We start from the raw sequence: 15,471 nt of genomic DNA on the forward strand, positions 1-15,471 counted from the left end.
TTGCCGTGATTGGGACCGCAGTCGCGTGGACCCAGTCACGAGAGGTGGGTTGGCCTTCCGGTCCGCACGAGAGCGCGAAGGGATGCCGGGGCTGCTGCTATCACGGTCGTAATAACTCTTCACGCACTCTTCCGCCTCCTCCAGCGAGTTACAGTTTGTTTTCTAACTTTTGTTGTTTGTGAAGCGAGTCGTGCAAAATTCACAAAAATGTATACTGCGTGGCCCATTCTTTAACAAAAAATAAATGCTAGGAAAGATACACCAGCTGACTGTAATACATCTCGCAATTCAACTGGGATACGTTTTGATTACTATATCCTCAAAAAAATTAACAAACTGCGTTCACCCTTAGCGAGCTTTTTGCATGCCGTGCCCCAACCATGTATAAAACGCTCGGTCGTGCTTGCAAACACAAATAAAAACGCGAAAACTACACTTCAGATTAAACCTCACCAACTCACCTTAGACAAGCCACAATAGGAGGGCTGAGCCCAGTAGGCTACGTCTTAGCGCGACTGTATGCTAAAAATTCAGTTAAAAACACTCTTCGTCGCTCAATGCAGAAAAAACAATCAATTGCTATCTTCGGTTTTAACAAGAAGCGATAAGCCCCAATGGACTAGTAGATGGAGCCAGACACTATCTAAGATCCCTAAGAGGAAACCCTCAAGTCTATACTCAGATTCAGCAGTCTGGCCTAAGACGCTAACGGATACGATAGTGCCGGGCACACCACGCGAAGCGAACCGGACAAGCTCTCCCGGAGGGGTCTCCGAAGGCAACTGAGCGATCAACGGGAATGGGGCGGACAATGTATAGTGTCTGGCACGTGACTGGGACCCACCTTGGTCAAGTGTCTATATCCCGCTGGTCAAGATTAGCATCCTTCACACGCGCCAGGTCCCGCTCTCCTCCGCGGAAGCTGCGGAGCGTAGTGATTCCCCGAGCACGCGGGGGCCAGCTTTTGACGCGCCGGAATCCTTCCCTTCTTCGGCCGACTGGGCCTTGAACGCGGCCGAAAAGGGTGCACGGCCGTGCGCGCGCGGCTGTGGTCGAGAGGTGAGGCCAACAGGAGAGCGCAACAACAGCGGGGAGAGTGCCGAGCACTGCGGCACTCCTGGAATCGCCCTCGCCTACTTCTTGTTGTGCGCGCCGCGGCCGGTGGGTGATTACGCGCACGGATTACAGACAGACAGTGGAAGGGGGATGAGGGAAGGTCGCCGGCGGCCGGTGAGTGAGGTTTGCGTCAAGAAGCCGAGCCAGCGATGGGTGTCTAGAATTCTACTCGGACCCGGCGCCCGACCATTGATTTTTTGCACTGCTGAGGCTATTAAGCATGCTGACTGGTCGCCACAAGACAAGGGACTCGAATATCTCTCGGCATCTTCCTTTTTTGTATTTTTGCCGCCTTCGTGACCGGCGCATAAACGAATTTCACTCGGCAGAGTCCCTAGGCGCGCGTGCGCGTGCAAGCGCCGTGTGGTCGTGGCTGTAAGAAGGCAACAGGAGTGTGCTATTGTGCGCACATACCGAAGGCGATTCGGATGCGGCAACAGTTGCGTCTTACTATCCTTAGTTGCGCAGGCACTGACGTTCACAGATCGTTCACACGACGTCGGTAAATGCGAGGGTCGTCATGCTGTAGGCGTGCTTCGACCGTTCCCAAAAATTTGCGAAACTCGGCACACTTTTTTTTTTCTTTTTTGAAGCGTGTACCCCGAGGCCACCATACCCATTTCTAAAATTTTGAGCCGCCTGGAGGCTGTACCTTCGCGCTACGTGCAACGTCGCCGTTACCATCAGGATATATGCAACAAAAAAGGGAAACGTCAATTGACCGTTCATGGAGAATGTCGTCGACCGCATAAAATGCTGTAATGAGCGGCATGATTGAGCAAGCGAGCAACAAGCAATCATACCAGCAAGGATTCCTGTGCTAAGCAGTCCTCCCACCGGCGAGTGGCCATAACCCCTCCCGTCCTGCACAATAAAAGAATTTATCATCACCATCATCATCACCCTACCTAGTGCGCTAATCTCTTATTTGTTCTTGGTCAATTTCTTTAATGAACAAACTCCCCTAATTCCTTGTTTACTTAATTTTTTTTCCTGGTGCCGGATGAGGTTCCAGCTGTATCTAGCAAGGACTTGTGATTTCGCCACTTCTGGTACCCGTTTGATAAATTAGTTTTTCACATTACGGGCTTCACGATGTCATAAATATCATGCAAAAATCTCCTAACTTCAATTTTTTATCCCGTAAGGCACCGCATCCGGGCGGCTCCTATATCCGTACTGGCACTAATGGGGCCTGGGATCGATACGCAGTACTCAAAAATGAGTTTTAATTACAAATACGCGCACACAAGCACGCAGAAATATTTTAATTCTGGTCAGTATACTTCTGAGAACTTTTATAGGGAAATTAGTTAAAGCATGCAGCATACGCGAGAAAATCTAGGTTTCCACTGCATACGCGCAGCCCATTAACACCAAAACTCGAGTGACACAAAAATGTGTCTCAGACTGTATTACGCAGGCAACAGTTATTGCGCCCGGAGTTCCCATGCTTAAATGACATATATCCCTTAGCAATATACAGTGTGCAATTGCCGAGAATGTTTCAGCTATACCTTTGAGAAATGAAATTCCTTGCAAAACATTTAGGAACATAAAAAAAAAAACACGAACGCAACAAGATTGCATTTGCTTCAATTACGGATTTTGATCAAGTCGGAGTATAGCTAGCCGCTTATTAAAGTAAATAGAAGCTTGAGGCGTTTCTTTTTTTCTTTTTTGAAGTGAGCCAGATCCAGAAACCGAAACTAAGTTGTATTGAACTGCAGTGACAAGAAAAACTCGGAAACATTCCCCTAAACAAGAGGTGACAAGAAAATGGTTGACATAACGCCTTGAAAACGTGTACGCAGATCGTAGTTCGTACCAAAAAGGAGCCAGATCCTGCTGTTTTATGGATCAAAATAAGCCAAATCCATTTGCCCAATGGGAGTTTGCTTTTGGCTTCTCTGTTCAGCTGTTTCGGGGGGGGGTTTGCGGTGTTCTTTTTATTTTTTTTTGTTTTTGCTTTCGAGAGCTAACTTATTATGACTTCAGACGGCGATTAGGAGATCGGCGAACGAAAGATATGTACCCACTTGTCAACGACGAAGTGAACGGACTAAGAAGTGAACGAATTCAAACTGAGAAATGGGAAACGATGATTTCATTTCGTCTCACCCCTCCTTACGAAATAACTCTGATTACATTTATTTTTTATTACCATATTTACCATCTTAGTACTTAATCAGATAGCCGCCGCTTACACCGCTGCAAAATTTATCCCGCCCCACCTCCCTTAAATACGAACCACTTCCTTAAGGTGGAGAAGAAGAAATGAGCAGCCTTCTTGTGAACCATTTTGGAAATTCATGGCGAAGCAATGAAGAGCTTGCTTACTTCGTGAGTGCCTTCAGGGGTGCTCAAAAAAATTACCCTACGGAAGAATTCGAAAAGAGCTGCTAATGGTGCCAAGAGGACTCACGTGCTCTCTATGAACAGTTCTACTCTTCTTGAAGCCGTGATGCATATTTTTAATCCCTTTTCCACCAGAACACGATCGCACCATACTTGAAAGTCAATTTAAATGAAGCTTCTTAAAAGTGATGCATAAAATTACGTGTTTCAATTCAAAGTGAGTCAAATCCAAACTTATCACACCAATATTTGCTCAAATTCACGGCATAATTTTTAATTACTTGCGGCCAAAAACGTCTCCTAGCTGACTTGTAAAATATGTCATATAATAGCTTTGACAGCGTTGCATTTAGGTCCGGTAACAAACTTCCGCTTGTTTCTCAAATTCGCGTTGGGTGGATCTGTCTCATCTCGAAAAAAAAAAAAAAAAACGCCTCACCTGACATTGGTGGCACGTAGTCGACGGGGCAGTGCGCGAAGCAAAAAAGGCCTTCAAAGCAGTGAAACAGCGAGGAAGCTGATTACGAAAACAGTCAGGCGGTGATTGTTACCGAGCTCCCGCGTTAGCAAGACGGGGAGCGAAAGTGCGAACAAGCGAGAGCTTGTCAAGATTGCGTAAAAGGGAGGAAGTGGCACTAAAAAAATTAAGACAGACTTCAGTGGTATGACGTCATTATTCTTTTTTTTTCTTTTTGGTTTTGCTCGTTTCATGTGACCTACGTATACAGTGACAACAGTGGCGATAAACTTTACAATGTTCGTGTTTTTTTTTCCTTCTTAGGAAAGAGTTCGAGCTTAGGTTCATGGCGCCCTCGTTATCGCACAACGGGTGTCCTCCAGCTGCGTAACAAAGGCCTTTTTCCAAGCGATAAATGTTTGTGGATGCATTTAGACAGCAGGAAACCGATAGGACTTTCTTTAGGGTGGGCGTTTGGCACTGAAAAATGTGAATTGGCTGCAAAAATTGCCGATCTCTTATCTGTTCGTACCGGTGCAGTGCTCAATTATTACCCTAGGGGGATTGCTCCGCGAACTGGTAATATGCCACCACTATTTGCTCAGAAGTGCCACAAATTCCTCGGCAAAGACCTGAGCCACGCCGCAGTGGAGGAGTTCGGATGAGCTTAACGTGCGCGGCGAGTTTTTGTTTCTCACCTTCATCAAAAACAAAACAAGAAAACAAAACAAAGCCCTTCCATTTTGAGGAGGTGGAAGTCCAGCGAAGCTGGCGCTCTGGTGGCGTTCGGTTTCCTTTTATTTAAAGTTATTTTAAATACCTTTCGCTACCTAAGGCGGCTGGAGGTAGGACTCACACGTAAGCGCAGAAAACTTTTTTTGGAATCCATAAAAAAATCAAAATAAAGCCGTTCCATCTTTTTCGGTATCTGTCTTCCCCGAAGGAGTTGCCATCAAGCACTCCCGCCAAAATCACGCCCAAATTTAGTCAAAACCACAAGTCTGCCCGGCAGAAAAAAATAAACAGAAAACAAATAAAGGTAGCCACCGGGATTCAATTTCAGTCAGTTGTAATCCTATAGATGGTGGTCCTGACCTCCAGAACCAACGGCAGTAAGATTTTTTCAATGATTCACGGCCACAACGCAAGGTACTAACCACTATACGATCACGGCACACGTGGGTCTACTGGACTCACGCGATGGACACGGCAACCGCAATGAGGAGGCGGACCGGGCAGCGCACGCGCTCACCAGCCGCGGCGCTCCTGAGAGTCCAAGCCCCCGATTTGCGACGCAAGTGCCCGAAGAAACGGAGCCACTCACTGCATATAGAGACATTCTCGAGTGGTACCGCATCAATCGCCGAACTTTCCCACCACCACACCCTAACCTAACTAGACAAGAAGCAGTGATTTATAGACAATTACAGACTTGTTCATTAATGACTCCAGTGGTAGCCAAACACATCTGCCCAGAGGTGTATGTTAGTGATATGTGTACACTATGCAACAGAGAGAGAGCCACCATGGCCCATATCCTATGGGATTGTGAAAATCACCCGCAGGAAGCCAGAAACACTACAATTCCGCCAAGATTCATGGACGCCATGAAGAATGGAAACTACGAAGACCAACTCCAGGCTGTCCAGCTGGCAATGGCTGGCCTCGAACGCCAACGGCCTGCAAGCGCCGCCTCCACGAAGGTTGTGTGAGCAGGCCTGGCAGGGGCTCAGCTATTGCGACGTACTAACCGCGTCTTCACAGCAGGCTCTAATAAAGGTTGTTTCTCTCTCTCTCTTCAATGATTCACGGAAGTCAAGGAAGAGAATGCAGCATAAAATAAGGATAGCGCATGCAGTCATCGGAATTTTAAAAATACCCACGTGCCCTCAAAATAGGCATTGCACGCAAATAGTCATGTCCTATTTTTTTCCACAATAATTATACGATTGCTTTTTGAAGAACGACATAGGCAGTTACGCATGTTTTGAATGCCGCTGATGTTCAAACTCTTAAAACCACCGTTGGAGCTGTCGCGCAGGAACCTCTAATTGCATAGGCTGGCCAGGGCTTGCCTTTGCAAATCTGAAACGGTGAAACGTGTTATTATTATTGCTTTTGATTCCGTTGATAGACATTTGATTTGATAGGCATTACTTTTGATTCCGCGTTGTCTTGGCATGAACATTTAGCCTATGTTTGTGGGAAACTCCGAAGCGTGGCTTGTGTGCTTCACGACATTAAATCTTTTGTTCCCTTTCACGCAGAGAAAAGCATGCATTGCGTATGCACTCGCCTACAGTGTTATAAGGTATGGAATAACCATCTTCTATCTTTGTTCATCCCGTCGGAAATCTCGCGTTAACAGTTTATTGTAAAATATATTGATGTCTATCGCTTATGGCTTGCCATTAACAGATGTGGTGGATATATTCAAGACGTTGAATTTGCCGTCATTTGATGCTTTATTTATTAAAACAGTGTGGTTGCCTGATTTTAAGCATGAAGTCAAGTCTGCCCGGCGTGGGAGAAATCAGCCTCGTTTTACAGTCCCCTGCTCCCGTACATCGTATGGTGTAGCTCGTAGAAGTGTTTATGTGCCAAAATTATTTAATGACTTACCACAAAAAGTCCTTGCCGGGCAATCCAAACAACTTAAGAAAGCCCTGTTGACGTTTTGTGCTTAATTCATGCGCCTGGCATTTATTTGGCATATACAAGTGTATATATATGCGGTAGTTAATATATGTGGATTCTGATATATTGTTGCAATTATTTTAGTCACGTCATATTGAAGCTCTGTTTAGTTTATTGACTTCATAATTATTTTGCTCTTCCTCTGATTTTTTTATGTATTCTATTGCATTCCTTTCTTCGCTTCGCCGGCTTGCCAGGCCTAGTCACACAAGCCTATATTGGCTTCGACGGGCCTGCCACTTTCCTTTGTAAATAGAACAATAAAGCTTATTATATTATTATTATTAGTAGTAGTAGTAGTAGTAGTAGTAGTAGTTGGAGTTGTGATAGTAGTAGCAATAGTACTATGTGTCAGATTACGTGTAACTGTTTTGTAGAACCCTTACATCAATTCACTTCGTCTTGTTATCGTTCGAACTTTACGGCCCCTAAAAATTATTATTTTTCGCATGCCCTTTATTTCGTTCTGTTTTCTTCTAAAGCGGAGTTTTTATGGCTAGGATCCGGGATATTATGACGTCCGCGTGCGCGGGAAAACGCAATGTGGGCAAGCCAGCCTACGAAGACAAAGCTAATCACCAAAGCAAATTTCATATGACCGCTCTCGTCGCGACGGAATCTATTCGCTGAAAGGTTAGAGCTGAACAGCTAAGTGAGAGGGAAAGAGCCAACAACAAAAACAAAGGCATATCACTGCTCGCGCCGGAGCTATGTGTGTCCGTGAATGTATGACGTAGTGCATGATGGGAAGTGCGCCTGATAAGGCGACTAGGCGCTCCGCGGTAGAAAACGATTGATTGATTGTGGGGTTTTAACGCGCCGACGCAACGCAGGCGATGAGGCGCGCCGTAGTGGAGGGCTCCGGATTCATTTTTGACCACCGGGAGATCTTTAACGTGCGCGGAAATCTCGTACACACGGGCATTTTTGCTTTTCGCCTCCATCAGAAAAGCGGCCGCCACGGCCGGGAATCTAACCCATGACCTTGGGCTCAGCAGCACAACGCGTTGGAAAACGAACGTGTTGTGTATGCTATTAGAACGCGGTCGCCACCAAGGTGCCACGTCGTTCACTATATAACTTTTACGTCAAACTTACACGTCTCATCACTTGCATATGCACCTGAAGGGGATTAGTTATTATGAAGAAGCACCGTTTGCAAGATGGACAGAGTCAAAATAAAAGTGGTACGTCTTTCTTAGTGATGACCGCCGTCAACGCTCGAACGAGAGAAAATTTCTTCGTACGTTTCACCTAAACTTTGTGTCGCCCTCTGCGCCACCCGCCATTTCTTTTCCCAAGCTGGCACCCTGTACCACATGGTATGGGAGTGCCAGAAAATCCCGTCTCTGAACCACAATCCTCACCCAACCTGCGAGCACTAGGCAAGCCAGCTGGCCAGCACCGACCTCTCAGTCCAGCGTAGCCTGGTGGAGATGGACTGCGCAGCCAGCGTGGACCAGGGCTTCCAGGACTAGATGACGCCCCCCACTGGGCGGGCGCCCAACCATACCCTCCTGAAGCTCATCGAAATTAAGTATATTCACTCACTCACTCAAATTTATGCGTGGGCCAGAAAGTTTCGCGAGCCATCCAATTTCACATGGCCGGAATGGCGAGTCAATTTTTTAAAGCAAATCTTTCCGCCTTTGCCAGCCAACAGTTCTTTCGTGGCATGCGGGACAAGAAACTCCCAACACGGCGCCGGAGGGAAGGGCGGTTTCACTTGCGAAGCACAGTGTAGATGGCGCGGCGAATTTACCCAGCGTTCACCGCGCGCTCACGCCGGCAGGCGCATCGCCATGACCCGGCTTTGTCGTCAGCTTTAGTGACGGTTGTTTAGGGCCTGTTTAGGCGCAGCTTCACGTCCATTGCGCGCTTCCTTCGCACGGCTCGATTAAGTTATTTGACAGCACCTCCTGGGTAACCCGAACACGACGGATATGAGTGGTCGTACGGCAAAGATACGTTAAAGATTGGTTTACAGGGCACGAAAACAAAATGTAGACACCACATACAGACATCGGACCGCTAAACAAACACTACCTTTTGCGCACTTCTTGCCATGAATGGGACTCCGTTTTCTAAATTGGTGAACACCAATTCGTTTGTGTTTTATTTAACGGGTATTACAAAAGGCGAAAGGAGCACCTGGTTCTGATGAATAGCGATTATAAGAGTTCCCTCAAGTTTCTCACAATTCTCCAACTTACTCAACTAACTGGTTTAAATCGGTATAAACGGGAATCACTGAGCTCGGAGAAGGTTGAAAGTAAAAAAAATGAAATAGGTAAATAAACCACTCATCCTAACACCGTGTTTATTATCAATAACGCCGTCAAAGTCATAACCGTTTTCCGACTGTTTCGTGCAGGGCCGTGCAGTGGCGATCAGCTGGCGAAACGGCGGACGAAAACCTCTTCGCTGGTTCCGCAACGTTGGCGTCAATACGTTGCCGTCGTAGCGCAAGCGCGACAGCGCAGTTCCCCGACCTTCGCGACCTCCACCTGTGGCGCTCAGGGTGTTCGCCTACAACGGCTTTGGCCGCACACACGGCGGCCGGCGCTAATGGCGCTCTTGTTCTTAGCGCGCTCGCTTTCGTATCGTAACGCCGCAGCGTTACCCGGCGCCGCCATGCGTGCGCTAGGGGCAGTTACGCGATTGCGTGCTTTGCTGCCGTTAGCGGCGACTGTTGATTCGACCAAACTGCATGCGCCGCGCAGGCATGTTGCCCGCGAAGTTCGCGCCGTTGTAGACAAGAGTGCGGCTTGGGACGATATAGATCGTGCTCGGCATATCGCGCTTGACCCTAATGAGAGTCTGGGCGTCGATTGTCTGCGTCGGTGCAAATAAAGCTTGCGCGTCGTGCGTCATTCATCTCAATTCGTGCGGGAGCAGTGCAACGCATTTAGAAAACGTTACGAAACGCCGCTCCTTCTATGGATGTTGTTCTCCGCCCTTTCGTGGTGTACGCCGTCGCCGTTACGCCATAATTAGACGGTGTTGTGAAATCGGAGCAAGGTCTACGCACGACATGTGCGAGACGAAATAGAGAGACCTGCCTTCCAGCGCCTGAAAAAAAAAGGGGATACGGGAACGAGGTCTTATCATAGGCGGGCAGTTTGGTCTTAATGTGTCCAGCTACATCGACAAGATCGATCTCCCACGATAACGCAGTGCTTTGTTTGTCAACTCTTGATCCTTTATCTTTGGATCTTGTATTCTGTGCGGAGTCCTCTACAGCAATACGGAAACATACGTATTCAATACATTCTAGCACAAGGCAGCGCCCTCGCAAGGCAGGGCCTCTGAAATGATTACTGTGATTCCGAGCAGGGCTGGCTAACAAGATTTAAACGTGTATTTTTGAGACCACATCTCAATGCAGTGGAGCGAGTGGTCGATCAATATATTTAGTGAGCCTCCTTTGCCCCAGCTGCGCGCTCGAGTGCGTGCGTGCGTGCGTGCGTGCGTGCGTGCGTGTGTGCGTGCGCCTGCGTGGCGCGCGCGTGTTGCCGTTATCCTTGTCGCCCTCACATGGGACGACAACACGCTTCGCTGTGAAAACACAGCCGTCTTCATTCAAATGAAAGCTCATCCCTTCGCTTTCTTCCCTGTTAGCTTCTCGCATTAAAGTATCGTCTGGGCAACAAAAACTGTCTACTCTGCCATACACCAAGCACCTTTCAAGTCGTTGTCACTGCCACACACTCATGCATTGCTGAGAAAACATTTTCATGCGCAACATAATCACTTTGATACCTAACTAGATAGTAAATAGGAATATTTATTAGGTCGCTCCGGAAGACCGAATGCATCACTACAAAACGTTGTGCGCCAAAACCCGCTTTAAAGACGGCTTCATCACTACTATACACCCATGCATCGCGGGTAAGACATTTTCAGGCGCCTTATAAGCAGTCTAAATTAGGAAGTCCAAATCAATACCAAATTCGCAAGTTCCTATTCTATCTATTTTTCGCAAACACAAAAATGCGTGTGTTTCAAGCAGGCGCGTTGGGACGCACATAAAAGCATGAGCAGGGGAGCGCGTTCCAGGAAAGGGCAACAGCAGTCTCGTGGAAGGGCCGAAGGAGCGTTCTGAGGAACCGCAATGAAGAGAGCGCCGGAAAAGGGAAATGGGAGTGCCAAAGAATGCGAGGTTGATTGGTTGATTGAGTGATTGTAGGGTTTAACGCGCCGACGCAACGCAGGCGATGAGGCGCGCCGTAGGGGAGGGCTCCGGGTTAATTTTGTCCACCTGGTTTTTTTTGTAAAGTGCGCCTAAATCTCGTTCACACGGGCGCTTTTGAATTCCAGGCCGCTCCCGAACACGCAATACGTGCCGCCTCGGGATTTGAAGGTATCGACGATGGCAACCGAGGAGGCTCCTGGCGATGGCAAGCGAGCGGAACGAGTTCAGGAAGGTGGTGTCCAGGGGGCTGGTCAAGTTGCGCCGGGCACGGCAGCAAAGTTCAATATAGAGTTCAACAGCAGATCAACAGAACGTCCAACTAGGATTTCGACTTCCCATTCTTAGAAACTTCTAAGCATCTCCCGTATTTTTTACTCAATACATCCCTAAGAGCGCATGTATCCCTATCAAACGGTGTATACCGATACCTTTAAGGTTGGGTTAACTACTACACACAAGAGCTCTGCTAGAAAAGTGCCTTTCAAAGAGAATAATAGAGTTCCTGCATTAAAATATGCAGGACCTAGGGTCCTGTCATAAATACTTTATAAAACTTTATACATCCTAATGGAGCGATGTATACAGAGCTCCTTTAGTATAGGCTTTACTATTATCCACAAATGCATAACTCGGGGATACATTTTTCAGGGGCAGTATAAGAGGTTTGCTATCATAGTATTATACTATCATAGCCTTTTATTAAACACCTCCATAAGGGCACGCGTATTCCTACAAAGCGCACACAAAAATGATTTGCCACAAAAAAAAAAAAAAGATTGAAGGGGCAGTACAACGTGTTTGATATTAAGGAATGAAGGCCCCAGCGCCTTTCATTTATATCAATCTTTACCGCCTGACAGGCGCATTTCCTTTCTGAAACCACATATAGACGCTTAAGCACTAAACGCATCAGAGTATTGGTATCAACATCCATATCTAAATATTCTGCATTGAAATTTGCGAATTCGTTGCGTGCGGGCCGTCAGTGGTGTCGAAACTATTGTGCAAAGAAAGGAGAGCAATGGAATCGACGAACCGAGAAGTAAAGTAAGTGGATGTTGCCAAGGTGGATTCAAACACAGGGTCCGAGCAGGAAGAGAAACAGAAAAACTGTCCAAGACCCCAGTGGCCCCCAGATCGCCCCCTCGTTTTGCCACTCTGATCAGCTGCTAACAGAAATGACAGAAATTGCAATAATTTAGTCACTTTCTCGATAATTTTCGTAGTAATAATGTTCTCATGCAGAAATGGCAATACTCTAGTCGCTTTTTATCAGTAATTTCTACAGTAACGCACCATGCGTATAGCGTAGAAATTAAGTAACGGAATGCAGTTGTGTCTCCTTAAACCAGAGTAATTGATTTGTATCGTAATTATTTTTCTAAAAAAAGCACCACGTAGCAGCTGTCGCAGCTATGCAGCCAATGCTATGGAATTGGTCGTCGGTACGATTGCATTTGAACATTCTAAACATTATAAAATGAAAGTAAGTAGGAATGAAATCAACGGGACATTTTTACGCTTGCGGAGCGTCCGAAACAACGCTGAAGTAACTTTCTGTCTGTGTAGACAGACAGACAGTCAGACAGACAGACAGACAGAGAAAAATTTTTGTGTTTATGTGACCCAACGTGTGTCATTAGGATGAACGGTTGTTTGCAGTACGACTGCGTTTACCCTTCGGCGTGCAAATCTCCGTAATAGAAGCATGGGGAATTTGGCATTATCTTAGCTTCATAGAGGTTCAGAACCCCTGAGTAATGCTAATAGTCTGTTTAGTCATATTATGTGTCTTGATGCGACTTCTAATTGCAATTTAACTTGAAAAGCGTACCTTGGCCAACCACAAAAAACTTGCTGTGGTCCGTTCTTTGACATCGCTTTTCCTTTTGGAGGCGATTTCGATATTGAATTTTTGTGTTGCTTTTAACCCGAAAGCTTTATTTGGCTAGGTTGATGAAAGCGCGCACCACCTGGCTGGCGGCCACAAAAGGCGCATCCACATAACAGCAAACGCTCGGCGCGCTCATTTCCCGTAGGCGGCGGCGCGTTTTATAGAGCTTGAATCCTAAAAGGTAATATGCAAGATAAGCGCGAGCATCAAAAAAAAGTTCAATGAAGCTTGCACTCACGCGCAACACTTGAATAGCGAAGCTGTTGTAAGTGGTCATTGATGGACACAAAGTTGAGTTTTAGTATCGTTGTTGTGCCGTGTTGACGTCGGCAGCATGGTCTTTCAATGACCTTATATTGGGGAAGGCCAGAATAAGCTCGTCGTTTTGGTGCACGTTTTCGTACGCCACTCTGCAAGTGCGTCTTATCGTCTCTAGCGGATGCTTTGCACGCCGAGCCTGTCGAAAGAGAGTGGCCGCTTCCCCCTCGGCCATGCGAACTACCCGCGGCTGGACCGTGTGGATTCAGTGGTCACCTACAGCAGCTCCGACATTCAAGTCTATCGTACAGAGCGCATGAGCACAATGGACGAACGGACGACGTACGTACGCTTTCTCGTTCCGAACAAGTGTTGTCACGATACTGCGAAGGTTGGAGCTTTTTCGTGGCCAATGTTTCCCAATGTTCCTAAGTGGGTATGTTTAGCCTTATGAACGTGCGCTCGAGGCACGCGTGCCCGAGCGCTCGGAATTTTCTTGGTATTTTTGACTGCAGACACCATACCCAGACGATTTGCTCAACAGATTCGCTGTCAAAAACGTGCCTAATATCTCTGTAGCTGTCCAGCTTCTGAAGTGACAGTGTCGCAGCAGCATGGGGACTTATGCGGCTACACCCCGGTGAACACTCCCCGACGAACTTAGCATACAAAAATAAATAACGCTTTCGCGCTGTCATCTCAAAAGACCGTGCTTAGGGATCTTCTGAAACATTTTTTTGCGTAAAGGCGATTTCAGCCCATGCCTTCCACCCGTACCTTCTGTCGCAGTCGTTTTTCTGATAGAGACGAAAAACGAAAACCACATCAGGTCGCGATTTTGGTGCACGTTATAAACCCCCAGGTGGTACTTAATCCAGGCTGAGGAATAATTTATTCCTTAACCTTCGACCATGGTGCGCCTCAGTGCTCAAAGGCTGCTTCGGTGCGTAAAACCCCCAAAACACAATATTCACAATAGGCTTGCTGTGAGTAATTACTGATCTCACCGCTATTAAAAGCTCAGTTGGCAGTATTGGCAATGCATCACTCACTGCACACTGCCCTGCGCACTGTGGCCGGTTACCAACACAATCTGATGTTTAGTGAGCAATAAAAACAGCTTATCCGTTTCACTCCCCGTTTTTCAAAGGCGTGCCCGAGGGTTGACGGAAGTCATCATCCCCGAGACTCCTACAGATTTCAAAAAAGTTTGTCTCAAGTGTATCCGTTATCCTGTTCCATGCCAGTTTCATATCTGCTCGAGTTCCACAGTCTGGAAAACATTCTTCATTGCATGTCTGCTATCCGAGGGGAAGCGCGTCGTGGTCTGTCAGCACAATAGCTTTGCGGCAAGGCCAAATTTCTCGCTAAGGCAGTGCAGCTCTCAATCTAATGTGACCATCTAGGAAAAAGTAATTGTGCGATTGGCCTCTAAGGCAACTCTGTTATTACGTTGGGTTCATTTGCTTGCCATAGTTGTCATAACCGTGGAATTGTCAACAATTCGTAATTTTGGTCTGCTCTCAATGCATGGACTTCCACAGGGCGAGTACTATTGCAAAACAAATCTGCCGTAACTCGTTTTTTAAGGCCCTGTTTAAAAATAAAATTATATCATGTTGGACTGCTTAAACAACATCACCGTTGGAAAGCCTAGGTGTCATGGGTACAGTGATTAGCAGTTTTAGTGCGAATAACATGAAGCCATGGTGGAACACATAGCCGCATGCTTGTGTGCTAGGATTAAACTGCGGTCCTTCTAAATTTCAATGTGCTAGTTAGTTCAGAAGAATACGAAACTGCAAGTTATAAAGAATCGTGTTTTTGTTTCTCGCAGTCGAAGGGACCGCGGTCCAAGATAAATGCTTCCGTAAAGCATTGTCGAATTGCAGTTCAAAGCGCATTTGTTATTCCTTTTGTTATTGGCATTTTGTCGGTTGCACAATTTTCGTTGGTATTTTAACAACTTTGCTGTCTTATCATGTGAGCAGAGGTACGTGTCAATCATAATATTACTCAAAACACTAAATTTATCTACTGAAAACATGGCCTAACAGGAACAGAAAATACCAAGTTGGAAAAATAGAAAAAAATCACAGGAAAAAAAACCCGCTGGTATCATCTCTAGGTATCGGAGATCTATTATTATGATTCGCTTTACACCTAGCAATCTTTCTTCGATGAAGTTGTCGTTGCTATAGAAATAAACGCCAGATTAAGTGACCGATATATTTTGATCAGGCAACAGTAGTTTTGGTGCGCTTCATTCTGGCTAACGAATGTTAAGTGGCGTACGAGCGATATGCTTCATTTAAAGGAAAAGAGTCTGGTCGCGTGGCCAGGGGTATTGCGGCATCATTCGCTTTATGGTCGATTTTCCCATAATTTTTTTTTCGTCACCAATAAGTGAAGTGGCACCAGAACCCGATGTCACCAATACTGTGCATTGACAATGTGGTCCAGCCAAATTTTATTTGCTTGAAATATTGAAAAAGC

The 15,471-nt window shown here is 46.5% G+C and overlaps 1 protein-coding gene across 6 annotated transcripts in view; it reads right to left on the reverse strand.

The window, feature by feature from the left end:
* LOC144179056 (acetylcholinesterase-like) overlaps nt 1-15,471 on the reverse strand; it is a 74,123-nt gene that overhangs the window by 15,767 nt on the left and 42,885 nt on the right. For 2 of the 6 annotated variants that reach the window (XM_077707240.1, XM_077707244.1), the window contains exon 2: nt 1,920-1,980. The exons of 2 other annotated variants lie outside the window; for them this stretch is intronic. The gene's annotated coding sequence lies outside the window, so the exon portion shown is untranslated. Of the gene's footprint in view, nt 1-461; nt 783-844; nt 1,109-1,919; nt 1,981-15,471 lie in introns of those variants that run through there. 2 more of the 6 variants (XM_077707242.1, XM_077707243.1) reach the window with 2 other exon arrangements.

The sequence above is a fragment of the Haemaphysalis longicornis genome, unplaced genomic scaffold, assembly GCF_048455015.1.
Source record: "Haemaphysalis longicornis isolate Haplotype H1 unplaced genomic scaffold, Haemaphysalis longicornis Haplotype H1 scaffold_4, whole genome shotgun sequence".
Classification (NCBI taxonomy): domain Eukaryota; kingdom Metazoa; phylum Arthropoda; class Arachnida; order Ixodida; family Ixodidae; genus Haemaphysalis; species Haemaphysalis longicornis.